Source organism: Numida meleagris, chromosome 3 (assembly GCF_002078875.1).
Source record: "Numida meleagris isolate 19003 breed g44 Domestic line chromosome 3, NumMel1.0, whole genome shotgun sequence".
In the NCBI taxonomy this organism is placed as follows: domain Eukaryota; kingdom Metazoa; phylum Chordata; class Aves; order Galliformes; family Numididae; genus Numida; species Numida meleagris.
Window position 1 is genome coordinate 78,515,587 of NC_034411.1, and position 18,106 is coordinate 78,533,692.

Sequence of the window (18,106 nt, forward strand, 5' to 3'; positions counted from 1 at the left end):
TGCTGGGTTTACCCCGTCCGTATATATAATTTGATATCATTTTGCTTGACATTTACAATGGAGGGCATGATCAAGTGACCACTCAGTGACAACTTTCTGCTTTTTTTGTCTTATATATGCTTGTCTCCAATGTACAACAGCTACATGAACTTCAGACATAGCCTAGCTTTCTATCAAGCTTGCACTCAAATTGTCCTACATAAGATTTTGAGTGTGTTCGGTCCCATGAACGGGTTCAGATGTGGATGTTTGCAAGTGTGTAGCATGGTCTTGATTTGTGGCTGCTGATTCTCTTGCACATAGTTAAAAACTGAGAAAGCATTGACATAGGAAAGAGAGTTTATGTCTTTAAATGGGTTTCTATGATGCTCCTTGTGATCTCTCATGGAGGAAGAAATGAGACCATTAACATTATAAATTTTGACATCATCCAGAATGCAGGCTAGAGATCCAGGCTACCTTCATATCTGCTCCATAAATATGTACAGACATGGGAATAAACAGCATTCAGTATAATAGCTTTTTTATTCAGTGGAGAGAGGGTTAATCTAGGCTAGAAGGGGATGTCCAGAAAGAGATAGGGAATGAGCCCAAGTACTAGGGCTCAGACCAGTAGCTGTTAACTTGCTTTCTGGTTTTCCTCCAGCTATCTCTCCTAGACTACGCAACTGAGGTGACAATATATATATACTGACAAAGTTCAGTATGGGCAAAACTGCAATCTTCCCATACACTCCTCCTCCTCTGTCCTAAAAGCCTATCACCAAACACTCTTGCAGACCACACAAAACAATGACCATGGCACTTCCATCTCATATACTTTGAAAGGAGAAAAGAGGAAGAATGAAAAATCTCTCTTAAGAAGTCATAGAACAACACTCTAGCTCCATACTTCATAGTCCCAGCAGAGCTATAAGTAGTGCACTGAGTGCATCATGACTGTTGCACCTTACTACTAGACTTCATCAACCACAGGAATCCCCCTATCAGCCACAGATGCCTGCTGGAAGTAGACTTGTTCTTCCTTAGTCCCTGATGAGGGGTCGCACAGCACAGAGGAAACACTGAGCTAGCTCTTGGACTACTGTGGCGAGTACCTTTCAGCTGCTAATGGAACAGAAGTGGCTTTGCTATTGATGAAACTGATGTCCTTAAACAAGTCACATTTGCTGTTCATGACACCTGTGTTATCCACAGACCTCCTTTCTGGGGAGTAAGACCCTGGGGAAGTTGTAGCAGAAGAGCTGCTGGGATAAAATTGTGCTCTTCTCTGCTGGTTTTAATATTTCAGAGCCTGTTTGTGCTGGCTGGATGCCTTCCCATGTGTTTTGCACTTGAAGGAGAGAGAGACCTCCAAAAAAAAACCTCAAAGAATTGTCACAATCTTTTTAATACCCCTGAACTGTAGTGTTTGCTTCTTTGCCTGCCTGCTGCCATAAAAAAACCCACTACCACCAACAAAACAACTACAGCAAAAATAGGCAATTGTTATACTGACATTATTTCCTGTTGAGCTAAAAGTTTTAAGATAGCCTGGCATGAGGTTAAATAGCAATAAATAAGGTTATGGAAGGTTATGGGGTATTTCAGAGGTGAGGAAGGGCAGTGATGTTCACAATGTTATTTATTTTATAGCATTTTATTTATATATTGTGGAGAATCAAATAAAAGTAGAGTAAAAAGAACTTGCTAGTTAAATAGAAAATTATATCTACCAAACCATCTGTTTCTATACTGCTATAAATGAGTTGCAGTGAGTCTGGAGGAATCTGTTCTTTAATGAGGCAATGAAGCAATTCAGGCTTTTACTTTAGAAAGTGAAGAATTGGTGACATATTGCTTCAGTCTTTCTCATGGTGTTACCTGCCTGCCCTCACCCCAAGGTAAATTTTCACTGTTCTCTTTTCATTTTTAGAGACTTTACGGATGAAATGCTGCATTGCCCCTTTCTGAATTACATATAATTGCAGCTGATCAGCATATATATGCACGAATTCACTCTATTTCAGTGGGGAATTTTTAGGTTGAAGCCTGCACATTACAGTTTTTGATGGAACAAAAAAAAAAAAGAGAAAGGAGGGGAACAGAATGGAAGGATTAAAACCTCCCCTAAACACCATTATAGGATGTCGATTTATTTGAAGGTTCTATAGACAACAAAGAGGACATTTACTTCCACTGTATTTTTACACTTCAATCTAAATAAATGTTGTCCTAAGGCAAGAAAGGAAATTATTTTTCCTTTTGATGGTCTTTGAGGTAAATTTTCAGTATCTTTTCTAAGTTTTTTTAATTTCATATTTTACCTTTGTAAGGATGATATTTCTACCTCTTAGGCTCTTCAGGCTTTATATGTGTCCATTGTATGAGAATGCCCCTGCTTGGAGAGCATCCATCAGCACTGGGACAAGGACATTTGAAAGGAAGCTTTTTTCCAGTGTAAAGAATGTGGGCACAAGCAGTGGATTTTGCAGTTTGTCATATAAATCAGATGAAAGCTTTTCTTCCAGGAATATGAAAAGGCAGAAGAGAGGCTAAAATATGTATATGTGCATGTATATTCGTATGTAAACATAAATATTATATATGCACAAATATAAATACACATGATACATATATTCAAGATCTATTCCTCCTTTCATTGGAGCAAGGGAAATTATCTCATGGATTTTAATTTGTACAACAGAGGCACGTTACAGCAACTTAAAAAAGTACTGAAGCCTTGATTGAAGTTCTTGAACATCTGATAAGCCTATTGAATTCATGGGGCTTCTTCACATGCTTAGAGTTTGGCGTGTGTGTAAATACTTTGCTGCAGCAGGGTCACAAGACCTCAACTCAGCTCTTGTTAAAATCAGTGGAAAGATTCCTTTTGATTTTAAGAGCACTTGGATGGATTTGCACTACGTCTTTTCTCTGCTAATGCAGAGCAAGCCAGCCTTAATGCGGGAACATGTGGTATATGTTAAAAGTCACAGAGGTTGTGAGCAGTAGCAACTTTCCACTGACAACATTTATCTGGATTGATTCAAAGATACGACTTAAAATGAGTTCCTCAGTGGTAGTTCCAGACAGTGCAGCGCAGAGCTGGGCCTGGCAGGAGGGTGCCAGGGAGCCTGGGAGGATGGCTGAAGGTCATCATTTGGATTTAATGGGGAGGCAGCTGTGCTGTCACACCCCGTGTACACCTGGGAGCGTGGGGGGAACTCCTGCTGTGTGGAGCTGCGACAGCTGGGAAGGAAGAGCAGCATTCATCCATCTTGGAGACTGGGACTTGGCACTCACTGAGGCCAGATTTCTGGGGAAGAAACAACATGCTGAGAGTTGCTGTAGCAAATGTAAAACAATCGTGTTTTGACACATTGACATGAAGCCGGCTGAAAAGGCTGTGTTTACACTTGTCTTAAATTACCTTGAGCAAATTATTCTGCTCTAAATTTCTACTGTTCCAGAGCTGATGGGTATCAGCAGAGGAATTGCAACAAAGAGGCACATCTCTGAGAGATGATAGGCTGCATGTATCTTTCATATTGAGAGAGCTGGGTGGGATACAGAGAAGTGAGGCAATACCATTCCACCTTACAATTCCAGCTCCTAGACTTTCCCTTACTTCTGGGCATTTCCTTAGCAAGAAAAACTGGAGGCAACTGCGAGAGGGCAATGCAGTTGTAATAGGATGGCTCAGTAAATATGATAGAAATTGAAGGTAAATGATAACTGTGTAGGGAGCATAATTACTTACGGAATTTTCAGGAAATGGATTGCAAGGAGCCCCACATGAGTAATCTGAGGAGATAAAAGGAGATAATTAAGAACTGGAACTGCCTGAATATTTTCATCAATATGGGGGAACGAAGAGAGGAAAAATCATTTTGTTTTGACCCATTCTATTGGCAATGACAGTAGTAAGAAACAGGGATATTTAGTCTGGCTGATGTAGAGAATATTTGTTCCAACTGATTTAATGCTGTAAGTTATTAAGCAGGAATGAATGGCAAACCCTTCATTCTGTATGGCGTTCAAAGTGAGACTTAGAAACACTGAAAAATAGAATGTAGAGGTAGACAAAGAACAAGAAATGAACCAAAGTAATCTACAGATGGCTGATAAACATATTTCATTAAGGAATCATCTATGTTTCAATGACTTCATTGAGGTAAATTTTAGATATCTTTCCCTTTACATAGGTTGAAATTCAGCTCTCAGGTGTGTATGTCATTCATGCAGGATAGTCATTTCCCTCATCCTATCAGTGCAGGACCTCAGTTCTCTTTAGGAAAAAAAAAAAAAAAAGTCTGTCTCAGATCAATAACCACTCTTTTCTACTGTCTTTTCATTTATGAGATTGTTCTTGGTCTTTCACCCTGCCCTTTCTGTAATTTCATCACTCATGTACTTCAGCTATTTATCAGTGCTTTACAGCCTAGCACCAATTGATATAAAAATATGTTAGTTTCCTTGACAATCTTCCTAAACATTTTGTTTCAAAAGATACAACAACATATAATTTGATTCCTTTTTAGTTCAAGGCTGAAAATGTTCCCTCCGTGAGAGTGGAACATAGGAAGGTCAAAAGACAAATGGACGTTGCTCTCCCTTTCCTCCCAGCAATCTTGTAAAACAGAAAACCTACCCCAAAATGAGCTCAGATCAGAATCACGGAAGACCTGGCACCCAAAGGTATCTGCTCCTTGCCTACATGGTCATCCCTACCCAACCTCTTCCATCTGTCATGGACCCCCAGTACCAAGAGTCAGCATCCAGCTTTTGCCCCCACTTGGTGTTCCTTCCAGCCTGCTCCTGTCTACAGCTCAGGAACCCCTATTGTTCCATTTCCTAATTTTTTCAAGTTTCAGTTAGGCTAACTGAAACAATACAAGGTATCTAGAAGACTAACAAACTCAGATGGCAATGTTGTGCAATGTTTCCTTAATTACTGTGGTCAAATTATGCTGTTTATTTTGTTACCCAACTAGAAATGATAGGCTGTTTAAAATTTAGAAATTTGGTTGATAAGTGGAAAGATAAAAGTAATAGTATTGCTTGCTAGAGGGGGTAATCTAAAACTGTGTGGACTGAAGAACAGCTATGCTACATAATGCTGGGCTGGAGGAGCCCAGCACTTTTACTACCCAGATGTGATGAGGCATTGAAGTCCAGTTTCACTTCGAGAGGGGCAGATCTTGTTTCTCCCATCCTTTCGCTCCTGAGTGGATATGTTACACATTTACATAAAGGTCTTTTACCAAAACTGCTGCAGGTAAATAAATCTCCTTAAAACACTGTGAAGATGGGAGTAGTGTTTGCCCACTTCATGCAATGGAAGCAAACAAGGGAACGCAGGACCTGTCCAAAATGAGGCACAGACACCACTGCAAAGGTGGGGCTGGAAACCTTTAGTCTTTGATCCACAGCCTGTGCACGTTTGGCAAAGGAAGGTTTCTTGCTGGATGTTGTATGCATGCTTAACCTTGCCAAGTGCTTCGCATTCCAATCATACTTTTAGTTACTAGTATTTAAATGATTAGTGCTTGAGTTTTGTGCTCTTTTGACAATGGCAAAGTGACATACAGCTTCATTGCATATAAATGAGCTTCACCTAGTGTGAAGTGCTAGTAAACTGGCTGTGGGGCTGTCTAGCTTTTTGATAATGACCCCACTGGCAAATCTGATTACCCTGAGAAGAATAACAAACCCATTCCCAAAGTTTCTCCTGATGTTTCTGAAATCCCCAGGTGGATTTATTTATGTTTATAATGTCTAGCTCTCTCAAGGGAATGCTGTTAAGTGTGCTGCTACTAAGGCAGGGTCAGCAGATTTAGAGCTAGGCTGTGGCTGTTCAGCAAGGTTTGAGCTCCTGCGGCATTGCTCTACAAGGCAGATGAAGGCTCAGTGCTGCAAGCAGAGTTATCCCTCACTCTCTCCATCTTGGTCAGTATCCTCACACTTTGGCAAAATTTCATGGGGATAAATAAAGACAAGAAAAAAATCCAACATTGTATATTCTGATCAGTGTTATTAGGAGTGAAAAAGTAAGATAAGGAAGTTGTTTATGCTGGTTGATGTAGAGCCAGCATACTCTTGGCAAAAATCCTTCAACTCTGCTCTCAGGACAGCAGGACAGCTATATGCTGGCTAGTGAACTAGTGAAAGAAATCAAATCTGCCGTTACTTGGGAGCAGATTTGACAGAGACCTATAGAAGCCAAACTATCAGTGCATTTGGGTTAATGGGGCTTTTTCGTTTCCCTGCAGTACAGCTGACTTCTTGGAGGACAGGAGATCAGTTTTGCTACACAGGCACTGAACAAGAAAGGAGCTCCAGCTCCCGGATTAGGAGAAGGGGGGGAGGGGGAGGGGGAGAGCAGAAAATAGGGAGGGGAAAAGTCCATTTCCAGATAAGCATGTTGAAAGGTTAAAAACAGGGAGAAGTCTGCTTTCCTGCTCAAAGTTTACTTGTTGATAGGGACTCAGTTCTTGGCTGGCTCTGCTTCTTGGATGCATCTGTTTAGAATTTGTAGAGCTTTGTGCAAATTACAATGTCAAGTGGAGAAAACGGTAAACTATCACGATGCTCGCAGGAGACAACATATGTTACTAGTGTCTTATATAATCTTTTATTCAATTCTGTCATCAGGAATCCTCATGATTACTTCAGTGTTGTCAACATGCATGCACACCCATGCACAAAAAATGCCTGTCTATCTAGTTATCTATCTATCATTGCAGACCAGTTTTCTTCATGTTACTGACACTTGGGAGGAATCGTTACATCATTTCTCTTTCTTCTAATAATAAATCTCACTTTACAAGAAGAAATGCATGTCAAGGACCTTCCTGGTTAAAACACCATCAAAATTCCTTATCTCGTCATCTGTCCGGAACTAAACTTGGTAAGGGATGTGAAAAATAACAGGAAAATATTCTGGAGATATGTTGTTCAGAAGAGACAGGCAAAGAAGAGTGTACTCCCTCTCATAAATGAGAAGGGAGAACTGGCTACAGCAGACATGGCAAAGGCTGAGGTACTCAGCAACTTCTTTGCCTTGTCTTCTCTGATTTCCCATGCCTCTCAGATTCTGAACCTCTAGGTGTGGCTAGGAGGGCAAAATTCCTCCCATTGTAAGAGCAGAGCAAGTCTGAGACTGCCTTGTGAGGCTAAATGTGTACAAGTCTATTGGGACAGATGACACGCACCCCAGGGTCCTGAAGGAATTGGCTGGTGTGGTTGCTAAGCCACTCTCCATCAACCCAAGCCACTCTATGATTCTATGATTCTGTGCTGATTTTCAATTCTAAAAACAGACTTAAAATCAGAAAATTGTAACTCCCTTTATTATAATTGCCCATATGCACTTATGCATTTTCAACATTTTTCTCTCTCTTTTACTTCATGACACCGCATGACTTTGTATGATTTTCCCTGGATAGTCAATTTTTTCCTGTGCTGTTTTTTTCACATAGCAACAGGAAAGAAAAGAAATCTTTCACAATGGAGAGATGGGATTGTAACTACGAAACCACTAACACTACCAAGAACTATTCAGGGAGAGGTGTTGTGCATGAATTTGTTCAACTCTCACTTTAAACTAGAGTTAGGTAAAAATTTGTATTTGTCTGACTTTGATAAAATGTGATTTCAACTCTTATCATTGGAGAGGAATATTCAAGATCCTCTCATTGGAAGTTTATGACATTTTTCTAGACTAAAGGCAGTGGACTGCAGGATGTACTTTGGTGTAGTTTCACACTGCTGTACATCTCCAGATTGCAGTCATAAATTCAGTGAATATTGGGGTGACTATTAAAAACACATAGGAGAAAATAAGCTATTACAGACATGACGAGTTTGACTGATTACCCTTAATTATGGCAAACGCTGTGACAGTATCTTTTGGTTTTAATAAGGATTTTCAGAATTATACAACAGTTTTAAAATCCATGCAGATTTCTTTTATATAGGTTTCAAAAGAGTGATAACATAATCCTAAATTATTTTTATTTTTTTCCTTTCTTCTCTTTCTCTGTAAGACTTCAGAGACCTGAAAGTATCCTATTTGCTGATAAACTGCATACAGTATTCATTTAGAGCCAAGGCTAAAGTTTTAAAGTCTCATCCCTGAAGACAACCAGCAAAACAAGAGACTGCTGTTTGCTCTTCCCACCCTGTTTTTAATTATGAAGCTTGTGTAAAAGGCAAGTTTCAATTATGCTGTGCTATATTTCTGAATAATTGTTTCAGCTACACTCTCAGGCACTGTAAATTAATGTTCTGCTGAAATCAATAGTGCTGTATGACCTAGGGGCAAGATTCTGTTTTTAACATGTGTCTGGTACCATCTGAGATACCTTCAAGAAGCTTGCCCAGCTCCTGGCTGCCCTTGCAGAAGAGTACTCACCTTCCCCGCCATAGGTTCTCTGTTATATCTACAGCCCAAAGGACACTACACACCTATGGCCACTCAGAGTTCCAGCACTGCCTAATTTATAGCCCTTTGAAACTGGAGAGAAGAAATTAAATGTCTTCTGGACCATTTTTGTGGATAGTGCTTGCACAGATTTTTTAATTAAATCCACTTGTCCCTTCAATTTATATCCATTTCTACCTGACTATGTCTTGTTTTTATTGCTGTTTTTAAGAGCACTTGGAGGGTAAGAGCTGGCAAAAAGCCTGACCTACAATCATCAAGTAATGCCATCGAGGCTGATGTATTAACTGTCTTGGTTAACCTGTTAGGTTAATAGGGCGATGCTCTTAGCTAACTATGTCATATCCTCATTAATCCATAACGCTGGAACATAGCAAAGGCTTGGGAATATTTCTCAGTACAGTGCAGAGCACGTAGTAAGGATTTTCTTGCCTTCAGTGGAGCAAGAATTAACAAGCTTTAAAACTGCTATTCAGCTTCTCTTCTGCTAATATATTTTCCTAAAATCTCCTCCCACTCCCTGTGTAAGTTTTAATGTTAGAATTACCAGTATAAGAGGATAGCTTTTCATATATTTTCTGAAGATGGCTAGGACCAGGTGGCTAAAATAAAATGTGGATAATTAAAAAATGCAAGAACCTCTTCAAATAGGTGGGAGTTCCTCTGTCTCCTGGGAAATGCTGAAGATTGGGATAAATTCTGAGAAATGATTTCATGTCCTTTATTTCATATACTTTCCTACACTTTGTAATATTTATATTAATTGCTACAGTACTCTTTCTAAAGATTTAATTATTCTTCATCTAGATTTTTGGCCTCACTGACATCCTGGAGCACTAAATTCCAAGACCAAATTGCATAACAAGATTTATTTTTCACTTCCTGATACAGGTGAATGACTCTTTGTTTTTATTTCATATCACAGAGAATAGAAACTTAACTTCTCTGAAGCTTTCTAAGACGTATAGTTCCAATCTTATTATTTGATCCAGTTTCGAGATTTTTTTTTATTTCAATGATTATTTTCTGTCCTTTTTCTCCAAGTCTCCTCTACCTGCAGACTCCACTCCTCTTGTGTGCCTCATGAATGATAACAACTCATTATATATTTCACTGCTATTTTTGACTGACCTGTGCTCCAGTATTTTTTTCCTCTAGTTGAGTGGCTTACAGATTTCCATGAGACTTGGGTTTTTATTTGTTCTCAGTTAGGGTTCTGGCAGAAGTGCAAAAACAGCATGTAGAATAATTGTTGGAAAATTGTCACCAAACATTGCCATATTCTTTTTTTGCTCTTTACCAGTTGATCTTGTCAAATCCTTGGCTATGCTCAAATATTCATTTATCCAGTTACGTGTGCATGCCAGTATAACTCTGAATTGTGCATAAAGAGGTATATCAGCATTTGTCAAAGAAAACTGTTTATGAAAGAGTTAACAGATGATGCATTGGTAAAATTCTGCCCTTTACTTATAACTTTTGAAAGGTAGAAATGGATGCTGGATATCCATGGGAAGCACAGAGGATTCTCAGAACTGCAGAGGCGTGACAGCTAATCTGGTTTCCAGTGGAATCCACTTGGATTTATTTAAGCACTTGTCCAATTCATAAGAACCACACTAGAGTACTTTATTTTCTCCATATTCTACAAATGCTCTATTTAGGCCTTGCAAGCATAATTCAACAAATATTAAATAGGGAGACTACAGGAGAATTCCTGCATTTTCAAACCTTGTTCTCTTCTATCACAGTAAGCACCTTTTCATCATGAGAATTAATTGCTCAAGCTCAAAACCTAACTAGTTTTCTGCCAGTTTTTATTAATTCTATAGACTATCACTCTGGTGGTAAAAACTTGTCTCTACTTCCCTACATTGCTTTCTTCACAACCAGTTTTTACCCATTTGCTTTCATGCCTGTGTTGTAGATGAGCTGAGATTACTCCTGTGAGTCCCCTGTTTACCTTGTGGTCTTGTAGCCCTTAACTTGCTATTCAACCTCGTGCAAATGGAGAAAATTATTTCTATGACTTTCTCCCTTTTGATTGATTCTTCATTTTTCAGACGTCTCAGTAGCCACCTCTCCACCTATCCCAGATTGTACTCCTCCTTTCTAAACATGAAACGAGGTTTAAGGTGAGTTTAGACAATTCATTAACTGCAATGCCCCTTCAAGTGCACACTGGGATTGTGTGTAGCTTTTTTACATGGGTTTTTGTTTTGTTTTGTTTTGTTGTATTTGCCTTATTCAATAGCACAATGCTGTCCTGAGAATAAGCAATGTATTCTTTCTCACTGCCATTTCAGGGAATCAGTTCAGGGTGTAGTTTGCACTTCATTCATTCCTGCTTACTTTGCTTACTTTTTCAAAAGAAACAAATTGAATTCCTTCTGTAGGATATTTGTTCAGATCTTCTCCTATGATGTTTCTGCAGTCTGGGTAATTTATAAACTGCATTGAGCTTCCTCACTAATGAAAACACGATAGAAAACTGATCCCCATATACATTCTTTCTGAGTATTAAATAAATACCTCACAGCTTCCTATGTGTTCTGATGCTTGTTAGACAAGAGGAATGCACACTGATGTGCCTAGTCAGCAAATGCTGAAGACATGACACTCCACATTGACACTACTGTCAATGCAAATGGCTTACCAGTGTCAGTGATGTCTGAGTCATGAGCAGCTGTTCTGAGAACCATCAGAATCACTAAGCAGGATATTAACACTACTAATTTTCTGCTTTTCATTCAGCATCTGAATGAGCCCCATTGTAAAGGTAGGAACACTGAGGGAAGCTAAGAAGGGTATGTTTCCCAATGCTGCAGAACATTAAGGAAATACAGGCATCATTGATGACTATTAGATATACCCATCAGCCTGCCTAAGCCTCGTGATTGCAGGTGACATACACATGCATGGATCTGAACACAGCAACAACAACAACAAAAAAAGATACTTACTAAAAGTAAAGTTGGTTGTTGTCTCGGGAAGAGGAGTTAAATCACCCACCCTAATTCAAGAGATACAGCCATGCCTCTCCCACTTGATCAAAGATTATTTACTAGCAAGAAGGAAAGCAAGTCTGATGGTCAGAGATGGTTGCTTGCTCATTCAAGAATGCTTTCCTCGGTAAATCTTTGACCCTGCCCCTAGATAACCCTCTCTGTGCTTCAATGTTAATCCCTGCTTCTGTACAGCCACAGAGAGCAATGTGCCTCTTGGTGTCTCCCTGAAAGAGCTTTACCCCAGCCTCACAGCATGGCTTCCCTGAGAACTGACCATGCAGGAGGCTGAAGGCCTTCTTCACGATCCCTCAGTAGCTGTAGAATCACCAAAGTATTCTTAATATGTTTTCATAATTATTTGCAAAGTAATCTGCACAAACTGAATTTTCTACCAGGTATTTCTATTTAGTCTAGTTGTGAAAAGGAAAGACTTTCAGCTAACAAAGAAAAAGAATGTGATCTGTGAACATGAAACTATGAATATTCAAGGACGTTGCTTAAGAAGACTCTCAGTGATATATTCTGCTTGTTCATCTATCCACTCATTCATCAGATTGCCAGGTACAAAGAACTTATAATGAATTTTTGTCAGGCTTAGCCATTTTCTCCTTTCTTTGTGAATTACCTGGAAAGGAATGATGGCTTTTACAGCAGGTGCTCTTTTGCTGTTTCTAAGTAAAGGCTGGCATGTGCCTGAGTGCATGGATTATTTTTAAGCTGCATATTCCAAATACTACCGACAGCACTACTTCAAATGTTGGAGCATTTGTATGGCAAAACCAGAAAATACGACTGGTCCTACTTATGGGAATAAAGTTGTCTTGGTTTCAGTTTCTCTTGCAAATTAACCTTCCTCCTTGCACAGGTGTCACACAGGTCACAACATGTGGCTATTTTCCAGTAAATCTGAGCTGATTTCACAGATTTCACTTTTGTACAAGAAAATTCGGGTTCTTCCTAACAAATAGTGTCATGTGGTGGCAATACTTTGGAAGCTGAAAGCAGAGATTTGCAAAGGAAAAAGCTATCTGCAGAAAAACTGAAATCCTAGGAAATATGGGAATGAACTCACACCACCTTCCAAAGAGAAGGGCTTTTAAGAGAAAGAGATCCTTGGAAATCCCAGGACCTGGGTTTTGTAATGAAGAGTTTAAGAGTGATTAGGGGAACATTGGTGTGGGAAAAAATCCCGACTTTGACACTGAATTGCCATTGAATTTTGGTAGTCCAGTCCTCAAAAGGGTGTGTGCATGTCATGGTTTGAGGAAACTCTAGGGACACTAGTCCCGTGGGGAGTGCAGTGAGAAGGCGGAGCTGGATGTACCATGATCCAGCTTCAAGGAGCAGTATTTATTACCTTCACGAAGTGCTGAACTCAGTAAGACCTGGGCAGTGCCTTGATTGTTAATGATATGAATTGTGCCACTCAGAGAAAGAGTAGAAGCATTGTAAGAAGAAAATTATGAGAAGGCTTTTAAATTTAAACAGTCTTTACTCTTTTTCTGTAGAAAAAAATCAGTGTATCATGTCATACACAGAGATCCAAGCAACAAAGAGCACACAATATCTGGACTCCTTCCCAAATGAAGGAGGAATTAGATTTATTGCCTCCTTAACAGGACTAATATTTATTTTCATCTATACAGATTGATACCATTTACATGTCTAAGTACAGGTCAGGAAAATGATCATGTGTATAATCAATCTCATTCTATTTGTTATCTCTTGTATGAGTGGTCCACAGAACACACTTTGGTGGGTGTTCAAGGCTGTTCCTTATTCTGTAGGCAACAGATTCCTCATTGGTGCAGTGACCAGCTGAACTGAGTTTTATGTCTACTGGTGCAGTCACTCTGGGAGCCCAGTGGAGACTAAATGGGCTGAGGGACAAAGACAGCCCTGCTTTTGGTTTTCTCATAATCAGTGCCACTTTCACCTGCTTCCTGCAGGCTTAACAGCATCTCTTTATGAATAGAAAATAGATTGTTTCTTTTCTGTCTCCAGTAGTATTTTTTTATATGTTTTACAGTAAGTTTCTTCCTGGTTACGATCTCATAATGGGTAGCTGATACGTCAGTGTACCAGTGAAGTCTCTCTATCGCTTATCCAAGCTTAACAGCACATTCCGTGTGACATCAGCAGCCGAGTGAGTCATGCACCAAGATACCAACAATGTGTTCCTATATCCTGGAGATCAGAAAAGCCCTACGCAGAAGACTCGGCTTGTTTTTCCTATCTTGTTATGGAAACTACAGGCTCTAATAGCATTAAACAACTATAAATGAAGTCTTTCTGCTTCTTATCAGAAGATAAACTGCCTGTTTAAAAAAGGAGTTGCCAAGCCCAAGAAAGCCTCTTAGAGACCATGGAGTGCTGATTGCAGATTTCTGGGGAGAGATTTTGTACATAAAATATTTTAATATGGTCACAGCGAACACCTGTGCTCCTGTTCTGGGTAAGAGTCAAACCAACGTGAGGCATCTGACACATCTGAAGCTTCAGATAAGTAATGCTACAGATTCTTGCACTTTCGCAAGAATAGAGCTGTAGATAACAAGAAGTATCTACAGCCTGTTTACAACTTTAGTCCTTGATAAAACACATCAAGTCATTTTACTGAAGGCATTTAACAAAGCACTGGTTTCCTACAGTTCTCATTTATTTGAATAACTTCTTACACAACCCACTCCAGCAAGTATGTAGGATTATGACTTTCTCCTACTTGCATCTTTGATCTCCCTGATAACTTTTCCATCAGAGTGAAACATAGCACTCGGTTCACATGCTCTTCCACAGCACGCAGAAATGGAGGAGGCGTTAGGGCGTCTGCTGAGGCAGGCTGGAATAGTTCCACCCCAAAAATATTTCAGAGGGAAAAACAGGGGGAAGAGAACTCGAATGTTAGGTGTTAAGGACAATTGGCTGCACCTCAAAATACTTGATAGTTTACTTGAGAAAATAATTGCTTGCTTCTCCAAAAACAGGCTAAGAATCTTATAAAAACAGGCTCACTCAGGAGATGTCTGGAATTTTCTATTTCACATGAAAAAAGAAAAAAGCCAAGAATCCTTCATATGGCATTTCAGTATTCCTGCTGTTATTCTCAGCTGGAACAGAGAAGGGCAGGTTCATGCACAAATTAAAAATTATGAGAGCATTATAGCAAGAGCACGCTGGATCACACAGGTGTGATTTGAACTTCAGAAGAAATTTCAGAATGGGGTAGCGATTGAATTTGAGTATTACCTGAACTTCTGGTCTGCTCCATCTCTCACTGTATGGCCCTGGAGCTGGGAACCACTGGAGACTGTGGAAGAAGGAGGTGCTCTGTTTGTGTTGATGTCTCCATGGCAATATGGGTAAGGAGTTGTTTGGTCTCCTTTCCTCAAGAGATCTTCCAGATCACTCCTCTTCATAGAGTGGGTTGGTAGAAGGAATTGGGCTGGCATTCCTGCAGGAAATTTAGCCTTGCTGCAGCTTCATGTACTCCATAAGCCAGCTGTAGGTGTCATTCAAATATTTCATCAATATCTTTGACTGATAAACATCTCGTGCAATTTTCTACTGGTGCTTTAAACTCTCAGTTGTCTCAGTTGGATCACTGTGTTCTTAGATTGTACTTTCTAGTTTTTGTAATACACTTGATTATAGCTCCGGTGTTTCAGAAACATATATTTTTAACACTGGTTTCTGGGTCTGAAAATCCTTTGTAAGCCGCATGGTGTTCCTGTGAGAACTGTCTCCTGTGAGACTGGAGACATTTGTCAGTCTCAAGTCTCAGGTACCTTGCTAATGACAGCTATGTTTGGGCCTGCACGTGTCCTGCCCTCAAAAACCACATCTCAGGGACACAGAGGGACACGGCTGGCTGTAGGTTCATACCCATCACTCAGCACAATTCTGAAGAGCCAAAAAAAATCCAAAAGAAACCTCCCAGCCTCCTCCCATCCTCCAGTTGCAGGATACAATTGTAAATTTGGTGATGATATACAGCAGCACAGTATTCTTACAAAACGCGGGGTCATACTAGGGTATTTGTAGTTTATTCATGCGCTCAGCCAGAACAGCCAATGGAGTAAGGCTACTTCCAGTGCAGCTATGCTCCTGCTGTGACCCTGTTTTTCTTCAGAGGCTGTGCTGAGGCTTTCTGGGCTCCTAAGGTGGATACGTGTCTGCTCCTGACCTTTCAGCTCTCACATGGGAACTGCTGGTTGCCCTAATGTGTGCTAAGCACAAAACTGCAGCACAGTGAATAGCTGGGATTAATCAAGGATGTTAACGTGGGAGCATGCTGGTTTTCAGAGCTGGCTTATGCAGCTGAGACCCTCCTTATATATCTCTTCTTTTTTGGTAGTGAAAATAACTTGGGTCTGACTAAAAGCCTCATGAAATCAGCTGAAATCTTTATAGAGGTTTCAGTGGCAGTGAAGCTCTGTATAGAAGAGAAGGAAAGGAATTTAAAATACTGGGTAATATTTAGCTGAGATGCCTTAAGTGCCTGAAATCTAGAGGCTGAGTGTGTGAATTGGCTAAGAGATAAGCAGCACCTCCTCACCATCCCTTGAAGGATGGCATTATACCCTCTGATGGCAAAGAGTACATGAGAAACAAGGAAAGCATAATCTGGCATTTATTTCTTCCTTGATGCCTGATGCCCGACGCTGAATAGTACAACAAAACACTGTACCAACTATGAGAAAATCCTGTGAATCATTAGCTCAAAAACCGAGACCAATAAGCTAACAACCAGCTGCTTGCGGAGAACATCCTAGTTTCAGCATTTTGATGTATGCTTTGGGTGCTCAGAGAGAGCACATTTAATACACTATCAGCATTTTTCCACATGAAAAGGCTTTTTACAGATTTTTTTTTAATAGTAACTTAAAATTCCTCACACAGTGGCTGAGTAGTAATAGAGGTAATATTAGTTTATCAGTATCATGACCATTACATTTAGATAAGTAAATCTAACTTTAGCAAGTTGGTTTTTTTCAATAATTGTTTTCTACAGTCACTATTTTGGGTTGTTTTTTTTTTTTCACCTCAATCTAGTTTTCACAGAGAAATTGTTAATAATTGGAGTGTGAGAAATCCTAACTAATTTAGAGTATTAGAGTCTTCAGTCTTTTTGTCTTCTTCTTCTTTCACTGTGTCTTTGGGCATAAGCAGTTTCTCTTTTACTGCTATCCTATGAACTATCAGTTGTGTGATAAATTGGAAGAAGCCTCATAGCCCTAACGGATGATCAGGGCATGTTTGTACTACATGCATTATTAACATGTAGCAAAACCACATTCCTCTCCCTGAAAAATCTGCAGCTAGAGACTGTGCATATTTCCAGAAGCTGTAACTTTATTATAGAATATAGTGCCACTGACATCAATAGGGTCACTTGCTGCCATGATGGTTACATGGGAAGTTATATAAATAATTTAGGATTTGCAAACATGGAAGAGGATCTGGTTTGACTGTCCAAGTCGCTGTGTCTACTAAGTAGAGCCTGCTGAGTTAGCCTTGGTTTGTCCAACTTGGTCTGATGAGCAAATTGCATCTTTTTTCCTGGAGAATGAAAAAGATGAACCAGACTATTGCTCTTTGGAAATTCATCTCTGAATTTTCAGACACGTGGTGCTTGCTCATACTTCACCTCAGCCTGGCTAGTCATGAGATTCCCTTGTTAACAAATTGCTTTTTATCAGCTTGGCTCAGCATCAGAACAAACTACATTCATTCTTCCAAGGATCTGTGAAAGAAGTGATGTTTGGCTATCTGTACGAATGCTGACTGTAAAATAAGGTAGCTAGACAGGTAAAACTATGCAATTTGATGCACAAAAAGACAAAACAAGTATCTTAGGAAGCAAGCAGTGTAGCACTGCCTAAATACTTTTCCCTACTCCAGTCTTTTTCAGTTTTACAGTCCATACTACATACACGTGCAATAATTTGTTCATGTATTGTATATATTTCTTTCAAAGTCTAAAATAATAAGGTTACTCATATCTTGTTATAAAAGTGTCCAAGAACCAGTAATTTTATTTGATTAGATTGCACTAAGCAGGTCTAATTATCCCAGTGAAAATTTTATCAGATGATTTCCTGGATGTATCTAGTTTAAGCATAGAGACTATCTCATTTTTGAAGTTCTTTTGTTTGTGAGTGGTTACCACTAATCAGATCTATATTAAATCTTCTCTTTTCCAATAGATGATTTTCTGGGTAAAATACATTTTGAATCTGGAAGCTAGACATAAGATTTAACTGGATTTTTTTCCTGTTAATGCAACTTGGCATTTTGCAATATTTTTTTAAGTTGTATGAAATTGAAATATTGAAATCAAGTTGGATATAATATAATAACATTTATGGGTGGACTTCATGAAGCATAATAGGAGAAAAATACATATTTTTAAACTAGTTTTTGAATTGGCAATAGAATCAGCCTTTAATGCATTTGAGAGAAAGATAACATGACAAAAATGTTATTTTTCTCCTACTTAATAAATCTTGCTTCACAGATGCCCATGCATAAGAGTCTATTTCTAACTCTCAGTGGAGCAGTGAAGCATGTACAGTGCACTGGGATGCCCTATTCCCATGCCTGATTCTCCATATATAGCTACTGTGCTGTCTTGTTCTACTGTGGCTTCCAGTTGTAGGGTTTAACTTGC

The 18,106-nt window shown here is 39.4% G+C and overlaps 1 long non-coding RNA gene across 2 annotated transcripts in view; it reads right to left on the minus strand.

Annotated features, from left to right (window-relative positions):
- LOC110395533 overlaps positions 1-18,106 on the minus strand; it is an 87,235-nt gene that overhangs the window by 28,991 nt on the left and 40,138 nt on the right. Inside the window, exons 4-6 of one of the 2 annotated variants that reach the window (XR_002436439.1) lie at positions 14,683-14,935; positions 3,743-3,786; positions 1,610-3,298 (exon numbers count right to left, since the gene is read on the minus strand). This is a non-coding gene — a long non-coding RNA (uncharacterized LOC110395533). Of the gene's footprint in view, positions 1-1,609; positions 3,299-3,742; positions 3,787-14,682; positions 14,936-18,106 lie in introns of those variants that run through there. The other variant, XR_002436440.1, reaches the window with a different exon arrangement.